Below are 11,867 nucleotides of genomic sequence, written 5' to 3' on the forward strand. Positions count from 1 at the left end.
CTTCCAATGCAGGGGGCCCGGGGTTGATCCCTGGCCAGAGAACTAGATCCCGCATGCATGCCGCCACTAAAGATCCTGCATGTCTCAATGAAGGTCCCGCACTCAGCAATGAAGATCCCACATGCCACCAACTAAGACCCAGCGCAGCCAAATAAATAAATAAATATTTTTTAAAAAAGTAAAGAATTGCAATTCAGGTGAAACTGAAAGAGTGTTCCAGGGAAGAGAAAGAGTCAGGAGTTTATAAATATCCTCAGCATCCATCTCCAGTACTTTTTCATTTTTACGAAGTGCAATTGCATCCATTAAACACAAACGCTTCTCAACCTCTGGCAACCACATTCTACTTTCTGTCTCTGAATTTCATTTCTCTGAATACGTCTTATAAGTGGAATCGTATGACGTTTACCTTTTGTGACAAGGTTATTTCACTTGGCATAATGACTTCAAGGCTCATCCACGTTGTAGCATGTGTCAGAAATTTTTTCATTTATAAGGCCGAATAATATTCCTTTGTGTATATACCACATTCTTTTTATGGATTCATTCATCTTTGGACATTTGGGTTACTTCCACCTTTTGGCCATTGTGAATAGTGTTGCTATGAATATGGGTGTATAAATATCTGTTTCAGATTCTGCTTTCAAACATTTTTGGTGTATACTCTGAAGTGGAATTGACAGATCATATGTTAATTCTATGTTTAAGATTTTGAGAAACTGCCATAATGTCTTCCACAGTGGCTGCACCATTTTACTTTATTTCTTATATGGCAGAATAATATGGAAGTTTATGGATCTACCCTGTTTTGCTTATCCATTCATCCACTGATGGGCATTTGAATTGTTTTTACCTTTGGGCTATTGTGAACACAGTTGCTATGAATATTCGTGTACCACTTTTTGTTTGAACACGTGTTTTCAATTCTTTGGAGGCCTGTATCTAGGAGTGGAGTTGTTGAACCAAATGGTAATTTAATTTTTATCTCTTTGAGGAAATGCCAAACATATGGTCTGAACTTTTACATTTCCATAAGCAATGTGTAAGGGTTCCAGTTTTGCTACATTGTTGCCAACACGTTTATTTGTTTGTTCTTGATTATAACCATTTAGTGTATATGAATATATATTGCATTGTGTTCTAATTTGCGTTTCCATCATAACATGAAAAATATACCTAAGACGGTTTTATTAGAAACTCAAATCTCAGGATACTGCTCAGTAGCCATAGCTGTTGTATAACACCAAACTATTAACATTTACCCTAAATACATGTTTAAAACCATTAGGCCCAAAAATGAGCCACCAAAATTCATTACAATACCACAACCAGTTCTAACACTCACAATTAACACAAGCTCACAATAAATTTGTGAAGGTTTTAAAGAAAAGCCTATACAAGTAACTAGAAAAATAGTACTTAAATACAGTGTATGTCATCATTATTCTTACATGGAATGTAACCATGGCCAATGACACGAAAAATCCTCACTGTATTTCAACTATAAGAACACTAATGATCAACATTCAAAAATCCCTCGCATTAATCAAAATTGCTAATGACAAGTTTATTGATCTACCAGTCCTATGAAATATCTCATCATAGTGAAGTTTCTATTCCCTGCTTGGTATTTGTTTAATTTTACAAATATTAACAGATTTATTCCTAGCAATATATTATACATCAGATACAATAACCATTTTCTCATCTGTAATGCATATCTACCAAGATGTAAACTACAGATGAATTATCCGATACTTAACATGCAAGTGGAGCTTCCATATTCTTTATTTGCTTATTTGTTCATGTAGGGTGAAGGCCTGTATTATGGATTTTGCAGCCTTCTTAGAAACATGAGACATTGGAATCATTCTACTATTTACAGTAATAGCCACAGCATAGGTTATTACATCTTACCACGAGGCTAAATACCTTTTGAGGACCAACAGTCATTTCAGCAATTCCTTACATTGGCCCCAGCCTAGTCAAATGAATCTGAAAGGATTCTCAGTTGATAAATCCACCCTTATCTGATTCTTCACTTTCCACTTTATCCTCCCATTTTTTATTGCAGCTTTAACAGCTGTTCACCTATTAGTCCTTCATGAAACAGGCTCTAATAATCCAACAGGAATCTCATCCAATATGGGCAAAATCACATTTCATCCATACTGCAAAGTTAAAGATATCTTGGGTGCCTTGTTCCTATTTCTAATCTTACTAATACTAGTAGTATTTTCACCTGAACTTCTAGCGGACCCAGACAATTACACTCCAGCTAACCCCTCCAACACTCCCCACACATCAAAGCAGAGTAATATTTCTTATTTGCATACACAATTCTATGATCCATTCACAAAAAATAGGTGTACTAGCCTTAATCTTCTCAATCCTAATTTTAGCAATTGTCCAAATATTTCATACATCAAAACAACAGAGTATAACATTCTGACCTCTTAGCCAATACTTATTCTGAGTACTAGTAGCAGGCTTATTAACACTAACATAAATTGGAGGACAACCCATTAATGATTCATTTATTATCATTGGACAACCAGCATCTATTCTATACTTTCTTCTAATACCACTAACAAGCATTATTGAAAACAACCCCCTAAAATGAAGAGTCTTTGTAGTATATTTATTACTCTGGTTTTGTAAACCAGAAAAGGAGAACATATTTCTTTTCTTTTTTTTTTTTTTTTTTTTTGCAGTACGCGGGCCTCTCACTGTTGTGGTCTCTCCCGTTGTGGAGCACAGGCTCTGGATGCGCAGGCTCAGCGGCCATGGCTCATGGGCCCAGCCGCCCTGCAGCATGTGGGATCTTCCCGGACCAGGGCACGAACCCATGTCCCCTGCATCGGCAGGCAGACTCTCAACCACTGCGCCACCAGGGAAGCTCAGGAGAACATATTTCACTAAGACTCAAGGAAGAAGCTCCAGCTCCACCGTCAGGACCCAAAGATGAAATTTTACTTAAACTATGCCCTGAACAATTTTCTATGGGACATAAACACTATCTTTAAGTAATATATAAGTATTTAAAAATGACATCATAAAAGCTAACATTACTATGTATTTGTGCATTGTGCCCTCCCACATATATAAACACATAATATGCTTTATCATACATGGTACATATATGTATAATTGTGAATTAATTATCTACCCCATGCATATAAGCATGTACATCAGTCTATTAATATTACATAACACATTAAAACAGTTCAATGCATATTAGATTCCAGCCCCTAAGGATATTCATAGGGATAATTGAAGTGATTAATATTACATAGGACATACATTTATTAATCATATATACCACATAAAGTCAAATCATTTCCAGTCAACATGTTTATCACAACTGATAATGAGAGCTTAACCAGTAAGCCACAATAAATTATCAACCCGCCCACAAACATGCCTCTCTCTTTGTTCTGGGCCCATGAACCATGGGGATTTTTGTAAATGAACTATATCTGGCATCTGCATCTTACTTAAGGGCCATCTCACCTAAAATTGCCTACTCATTCTACTTCAATAAGACATCTTGATGGACTAATGACTAACCACCCCATGTTAACACATAACAGGTTTCATGCATTTGGTATTTTTAAATTTTGGGGGTTGCTGTGACTCAGCTATGGCCATCAGAGGCTTTAACACAGTCAAGCAACTTGTAACTGAGCTTAAATTGAATATTAGTTACCAACATAAGCAACTATAATGTGTTATTGAGTCAATGGTCACAGTACATAGAGCAATTACACATATATGTGCATATGCACCTGCGTTTCAAGTAAATAGCTTCCTTAATCAAACCCTTCTACTTCCCACTAAATCTCATACTTTGTATGCCATTATTGCCCTGCCAAACCCCCCAAACAAGGCAAAGCATATAACTACACAGGAGTCAACTAACTCATCTAACAAACATATTGCCCTTACCTCACCAACCCAAAGTTAGTATAACTACAAACTAGCCTCCTCATAATACCAATTACCTATAGAAGTCTTATATAGAAAGACACCCCCCTAGATCTGCCATTTACTTCAAACAAAATAAATAATAAAGTACATTTTAATACTCTGCATAAGAAAAAATATTAAATATTTCAATACTAATTTTAACACAACCCAAACTACTAAACCAAATACCAATATATCACTTAAATACAGAAATCTTATATGTACAAAGTCCTGCTTAACCTGTAATGTAGCTTAATAATTAAAGTGAAGCACTGTAAATGCCTAGATGAACTTATTAACTCCATAAACACATAGGTGTGATCCCAGCCTATTAATTTCTTATAAAATTCCACATGCAAGTATCTGCGTCCCATTGAGAATGCCGTCTAAATGATAAAAGATTAAAAGGAGCAGGCATCAAGCACACTAAAAAGTAGCTCACAATGCCTTGCTTAATTTTGCCCCCATGGAAAATAGCAGTGATAAAAATTAAGCCATAAAAGAAAGTTTGAGTAAGTTATATTAACTAATTAGGGCTGGCAAATTTCATATCAGCCACCTTGGTCATAAGATTAACCCATATTAATAGAACTACAGAGTAAAGCATGTTAAAGATTACCCCAAAATAAAATCCTAGCTAAGCTAAAAAGCCCTAGCTAAAATAAAAATAAGCTACAAAAGTGACTTAACATTTCTGATTATATGACAGCTAAGATCTAAACTGGGATTAGCTATCCCACTATGCTTAGCCCTAAATTCAAATAATTATAACAACAAAATTATTCACTAGAGTACTTACTAGCATCAACCTAAACCTTAATGGACCTGGTGGTGCTTCATACCCTGCTAGAGGAGCCTGTTCTATAATCGATAAACCCCAATAAACCTCACCAAACATATACACCACCATCCTCAGGAAACCCTAGAAAGGAACAGTAGTAAGCATAATTATAAGACATAAAAATGTTAGGTCAGGGCTTCCCTGGTGGCACAGTGGTTGAGAGTCCGCCTGCCAATGCAGGGGAGATGGGTTCGAGCCCCGGTCCAGGAAGATCCCACCTGCCGCAGAGCAGCTGGGCCCGTGAGCCATGGCCGCTGAGCCTGCGCGTCCAGAGCCTGTGCTCCACAATGGGAGAGGCCACAACAGTGAGAGGCCCGTGTACCAAAAAAAAAAAAAAAATTTAGGTCAAGTTGTAACTTATGGAATGGGAAGAAATGGGCTACAATTTCTACCTCAAGAATATAAATAATTTATATGAAAAATTTTATGAAATAAAACCAAAGGAGGGTTTAGTAGTAAATTAAGAATAGAGTGCTTAAATGAATCAGGCCATGAAGCACACACACACACTGACTGTCACTCCCCCTCCAATACTGATAATTTCATATGCCAGTAATAAGTTCCAGACATATAAGAGGAGATAAGTTGTAAGGAGATGAGCATACTGGAAAGTGTGCTTGGATGAACCAAGGTGTAGCTTAAAGAAAAGCACCTAGGGACTTCCCTCGTGGCACAGTGGTTAAGAATCCGCCTGCCAATGCAGGGGACATGGGTTCGATCCCTGGCCTGGGAAGACCTCACATGCCTCAGAGCAACTAAGCCCATGCGCCACAATTACTGAGCCAGCGCTCTAGAGCCTGCAAGCCACAAGTACTGAGCCTGAGTGCCACAACTACTGGAGCCCGCACACCACAACTACTGAAGTCCGTGCACAGCAACGAAGACCCAACACAGCCAAAATTAAAAAAATAAATAAGAAAAGAAAAACACCTAGTTCACACCCAAGAGAATTCATACTGCATGAACATTTTGTACTACAAGTAGCCCAAACTTCCCACCAAATTCAACTATCATTAAGTAAATTAAATAAAACATTCATTCAACATCTTAAGTATAGGATATAGAAATTTGTCTGGTGCTTTAGATAAAGTACCATAACGGAATGATGGAAGAAGTATTAAAAGTAGCAAAAACTTACCCCTTTTACCTTTTGCATAATGATTTAACTAGAAAACTTTAACAAAGAGAACTTAAGTTAAATACCCTGAAACCAGACAAGCTACTTATGAACAGTTTACGAGAACAAACTCATCTTTATGGCAAAATAGTGGAAACGATTTATGAGTAGAGGTGACAAGCCTAACAAGCCTGGTGACAGCTGGTGGTCCAGAAAAGAATTTTAGTTTAACTTTAAATATTACTTTAAAAACATAACTTTTGACATAATTTTAAATGTTATTATAAAAAGGTAGAGCTTCTTAGATATAAGATACAACCTTCCTTAGAGAGTATGCATAAATGCCACCATAGCTGACTTAAAAGCAGCCACCAGTTAAGAAAGCATTCAAGGTCAACAACACATTCATCTTAATACCAATAGTAAATAAACCAACTTCTAATTTAATACTGGACTAATCTATTAATTAATAGAATCAATACTGTTAATATGAGTAACAAGAAATATTTCTCCATGCATAAGCTTATATCAGAACAGATAGCCCACTGATAGTTAACAATAAACCTAAACTAATACTTAATCTATTCAAACACTGTTAACCCAACACAAGTATGCATTTAAGGAAAGATTTTAGAAAGTAAAAGGAACTTGGCAATCACAAACCCTGCCTGTTTACCAAAAACATTACCTCTAGCACTTCTGGTATTAGAGGCACTGCCTGCCCAGTGACATCTCTTTAATGGCTGTGGTATCCCAGCTGTGGAAACACAGCCTAATCATTTGTTCTCTAAAGAAGGACTTGTATGACTGGTCACACAAGGGATTTACTGTCTCTTTTAATCAGTGTAATGGACCTTCCTGTGAAGAGGTGGAAATAAGATGAGGAGACCCTATGAAGCTTTAATTAATTGATCCAAAAAATAAACAATAAACTTTAAGGGCTAACATCACTTTTTTTTTTTTGCTAGCATCACTTTTAAAGGATTAACAATTTTGGGTGGGTGACCTCAAAGAATAAAACGACCTCCGAGTGATTAAAATTTAGACCAACTAGTCAAAATGCTTTACCACTTATTGATTCAAAATATCGATCAATGGAACGAGTTACCCTAGGGATAACAGCTCAGTCCTCTTCTAAAGTTCATATCAACAATAGGGTTTATGACCTCAATGTTGGATCAGGACATCCCAATGGTGTGACTGCTATTAATGGTCTGTTTGTACAATGATTAAAGTCCTATGTGATCTGAGTTCAGACTGGAGTAATCCCAGTCGGTTTCTATCTATTATACATTTGTCTCAGTATGAAAGGATGAGAGAAATAAGGCCCACTTTACAAAAGCACCTTCAAACTAAATGATGATAAAATCTACATGCAATTAATTTATACATATCCTATTGTAGACAGGGTTTGTTAGGGTTTGCAGAGCCCAGCAATTGCATAAAACTTAAACCTCTATTCCCAGAGGTTCATGTCCTCTTCCTAAGAATATGTTTATAATTAACATTCTTTCACTAATTACCCAGTTTTACTCACCATAGCATTCCTTACATTAACTGAATGGAAAATCCTAGGCTATATTGAAATCCAGAAAGGGCCAAACATCACCAGCCCCTATGGATTATTACAGCCTACTGCTGATGCAGTCAAATTATTTATTAAGGGAGCACTATGACCATCAACATCATCACTTTATATGTTTATTATTGTGCCAATGCTAGCCTTAACCCTGGCTCTCACAATATGAATTCCTCTTCCTATACCTTATCCACTAATTAATATAAACTAGGCATACTATTTATATTAGCCATATCAAGCCTAGCCATTTATTCCATCCTCTGACCTGGATGAACTTCAGATTCAAAATATGCAGTAATTGGAGCTCTATGGGCAGTAGCACAGGAAACTTCATATGAAGTAACAGTAGCAGTTATTCTCTTATCAGTCCTACTGATAAATGGATCATTTACACTTTCAACAGCAATTATTACACATGTGGACTGAAAAAAATGCACAACGTGAGAGTTGTGAGTTAAGTTTTATTTGGAGCAAAATGAGGACTATAGCCCAGGAGACAGCATTGCAAACAACTCTGAAAAACTGCTCCAAAGAGGTAGGGAGGAAGGTCAGTACATATGTGATTTTTCAGAAGGCTGCTGCTAGTCTCATGAAACAGATGTCACCATGACAGATTTTGGTGCTTTTCTCGATATGAGGAGATGCAAGAATTGGGCTCATAAAATTTTCTCCTGAAAATATCTAACTATCTGAAGGCCTGTTCTGCCAGTTTTCCCCAGAGCACAGAGGGCCTCATTCCTGATCTCTGCCCTGAACTCCTTTCCGGGGTTGTTGAAAGTCAGTGGTCTCAGCAGCTTGTGAGTTAATCCTTGTAGAGATAGGCGGCAAGTGCCAACCTTTATTTGGCACACAAGAACACCTGTAACTAATTTTCCTCCTGACCCCATCCATAAATCGTTTATTCTAGCAGGAATCCAATGGAGCCCCATTTGATTTAACAGAAGGAGAAACCTGTGTTTGCCTTCAATGTAGAAAACATAGCCGGACAATTTGCCCTGTTCTTCCTAGAAGAATATGTCAATATCATCATAAGAAACATTTTCATAACAATCTTATTTTTAGGAGAATTTCGCATTTCCTTCCAGAATTATATACAGCTAATGTCATCATTAAAACACTCCTAAGAGTCTCCTTTCTATGAATTCGAGCATCGTATGCACAATTTTGATAGGATCAACTTATACATCTCTTATTTTTTAAATTTTATTTTATATTGACATATTGTTGATCCACAATGCTGTGCCAATCTCTGCTGTACAGCAAAGTGACTCAGTTATACACATATAGATATTTTTTATATTCTTTTCCATTATGGTTTATCACAGGATATTGAATATAGTTCCCTCTGCTATACAGTACGACCTTGTTGTTTATCCATTCTATATATAATAGTTTACATCTGCTGATCCCAAACTCCCAGTCCTTCCCTCCTCTATACTGCTCCCCCTTGGCAACCACAAGTCTATTGCCTATGTCTGTGAGTCTGTTTCTGTTTTGTAGATAGGTTCATTTGTACCATATTTAGATTCCACATATAAGTGATATGATACGGTATTTGTCTTTCTCTTTCTGACTTACATCTCTTATAAAATTTTTTTACCACTAACATTAGCCCTATGTATTATATATGAGAGGTTTCATCACCTGTCATCACATCAGGCATCACACCACAAACATAAGTAATATGTGTGAGAAAAGAGTCACTATGATAGAGTAAATAATAGAGGTTTAAACGCTCTTATTCCTATAATCATAGGAATTGAAACTACCCTTAAGAATTTTACATTCTCCATGCTACCACATAACACCACATGCAATAGTAAGGTCTGCTAAATAAGCTATTGGGCCCATACCCCCCAAAATGTTGTTGTATATCCTTCCTGTACTAAGAAACCCTATTTTTACTATCATTCTACTGACCATCATCTCAGGAACCATAATAGTAGTAACAAACTCACACTGGTTACTATTATCCCCATTATAATAAAAAATTTAACTCATGAGCTATAGAAACATTCAACAAATATTTTCTAAAACAATCCACCACATCAATACTACTTATAATGGCTATTATCATTAATCTAATATACTCTGGTCAAAGAACACAATGAATAACAAAAATCTTTAATCCAGCAGCATCCACCATCTTGACAATCGCCCTTGTCACAAAAGTAGGACTTTCCCCATTTCACTTCTGAGTGTCTGAAGTCACACAAGCCATCCCATGAACAGCAGGCCTGATGCTATTAACATGACAAACTTGCACCCCTATCAGTTTTATACCACATGTCACCATCCATCAACCTAAATATACTATTAATCATACTGATATTATAAATCATAGCTGGAGGCTGAGGCAGACTTAGCCATACTCACCTGGAAAAAATGACACCCTCCTCATCCATTGCCCATATAGGATGAATGACAGCTATTATAAAGTATATTCCAATTATAACAATCCTAAACATACTAATTTATATCATAACAACACTCTCTTCTTATTTATACCCAGATCATGTAGTACAAGAGTATCATTATCACACACATGAGATAAAACACCTCCCATCACAATCCTTTTCCTCACCATTATAGTATCATTAGGACATCCCCATCACTATCAGGGTTTTTACCCAAATGAATAATTATCCAAGAGATAACAAAAATGATAACATCATTCTACCAACACTAATAGCCATCATAGTAGTACTCAGCATATATTTCTACTTGCAGCTAACATACTCCACATCACTAACTATATTCCCTTCAATAAACAACACAAAAGTAAAACAACAGTTTGAACATACAAAACAAATAACCTTCCTATCATTACTAATCATGATAGCCACATGATTACTACCCTTAACTCTGATTTCTATCAGTGCTGGGCTAGGAATTTAGGTTAGTTTAGACCAAGAGCTTTCATAAGCCCTAAGCAAGTATTATTTACTTAATTCCTGAAAATAAGGATTGCAAGACTCTATCCTACATCAGTTGAGTGCCAAGAAAACACTTTAATTAAGCTAAATCCTTACTAGATTGATGTTCTTCCACCCCAGGAAATTTTCATTAATAGGTATGTACTCTAGTCAACTGGCTTCAATCTAATTTTGCCATCAAGGAAAAAAAGGTGGGAAAAGCACCAGCAGAACTGAAGCTGCTTCTTTGAAGTTACAATTCAATTTGTTGATTCACCACAGTGTTTGGCAAAAAGAGGGCTCAATCTCTGTCTTTAGATTTACAGTCTAATGCTAGCTCTGTCATTTTACCTCTGTTCATACACTGCTATGTAAAGTTAAAATAAGGAAGGAATAGAATTCTTTTCAGCTGCTGTCAAGCCAACACCATAATCATTATTTCTTTCTCAATAAATGTGATAATAGTAAAAAATTACATAACTTTGTCAAAGTTAAATCATAGGCAAAAATCCTGTGTATCACTAAGGCACATCCACTTCATCTAGGCTCTCAAGATGCAGCATCATCTATTATGGAAGAACTTTTACATTTTCATAATCACACATTAATAATAATTTTTAAAATAAGTTTTCTAGTCCTCTATATTATTTCACTAATATTGACAACTAAACTGACTCATATGCGTAAAACAGATGCACAGGTAAAGAGAAGTTGAACAATTTGCCAGCCATCATTGTAATCTTAATTGCCCTATCATCATTGTGAATCCTTTGCATGATACAGGAAATCAATAACTTTTCCCAAACCATAAAAACTAGGGGTCAGTATTGATGCTGAAGCTACAAATACACAGATTATGAAGATTTAAATGTTGACTCCTCTATAATCCCCACATCAGATCTAAAACCAGGAGAATTATAACTAATAGAAGCCAACAAGGGACTTCCCTGGTGGTCCAGTGGTAAAGAATCCGCCTTCCAGTGCAGGGGACACAGGTTCAATCCCTGGTCAGGGAACTAGATCCCACATACTGTGGGGCAACTAAGCCTGCGTGCCACAACTACTGAGCTCGCACCCATCAACTAGAGAAAAGCCTGCGCCATGCAACGAAGAGCCTGCGTGCTACAACGAAACATCACGCATGCCTCAATGAATATCCCATGTGCCTCAACTAAGACCCAACGCAGCCCCAAAAATAAACAAATAAAATAAATAATAAATATATAAAAAGAAATCAATGGAATTAAAAAAAAAAGAAGTCAATAAGGGAGTAGCATAGAGATAATCATCAAATGTTAATTTCATCTGAAAATGTTTTACACTCATGAGCTGTTCCTTCTTAGGCCTAAAAAACAGTTGCTATCCCAGAATACTTAAATTAAAGAATCCTAATATTGACAGGACCTGGCGTTATGTTGTGGACAATGATCAGCAGAGGTCGTTTTC

At 36.5% G+C, this 11,867-nt stretch overlaps 1 pseudogene; it reads left to right on the top strand.

Annotated features, from left to right (window-relative positions):
- Nucleotides 1-7,418: 7,418 nt before the first annotated feature.
- LOC136142634 (NADH-ubiquinone oxidoreductase chain 1-like) lies at nt 7,419-9,185 on the top strand (annotated as a pseudogene).
- The last annotated feature ends 2,682 nt before the right edge of the window (nt 9,186-11,867 follow it).

This window comes from Phocoena phocoena, chromosome X (assembly GCF_963924675.1).
Source record: "Phocoena phocoena chromosome X, mPhoPho1.1, whole genome shotgun sequence".
NCBI lineage: Eukaryota > Metazoa > Chordata > Mammalia > Artiodactyla > Phocoenidae > Phocoena > Phocoena phocoena.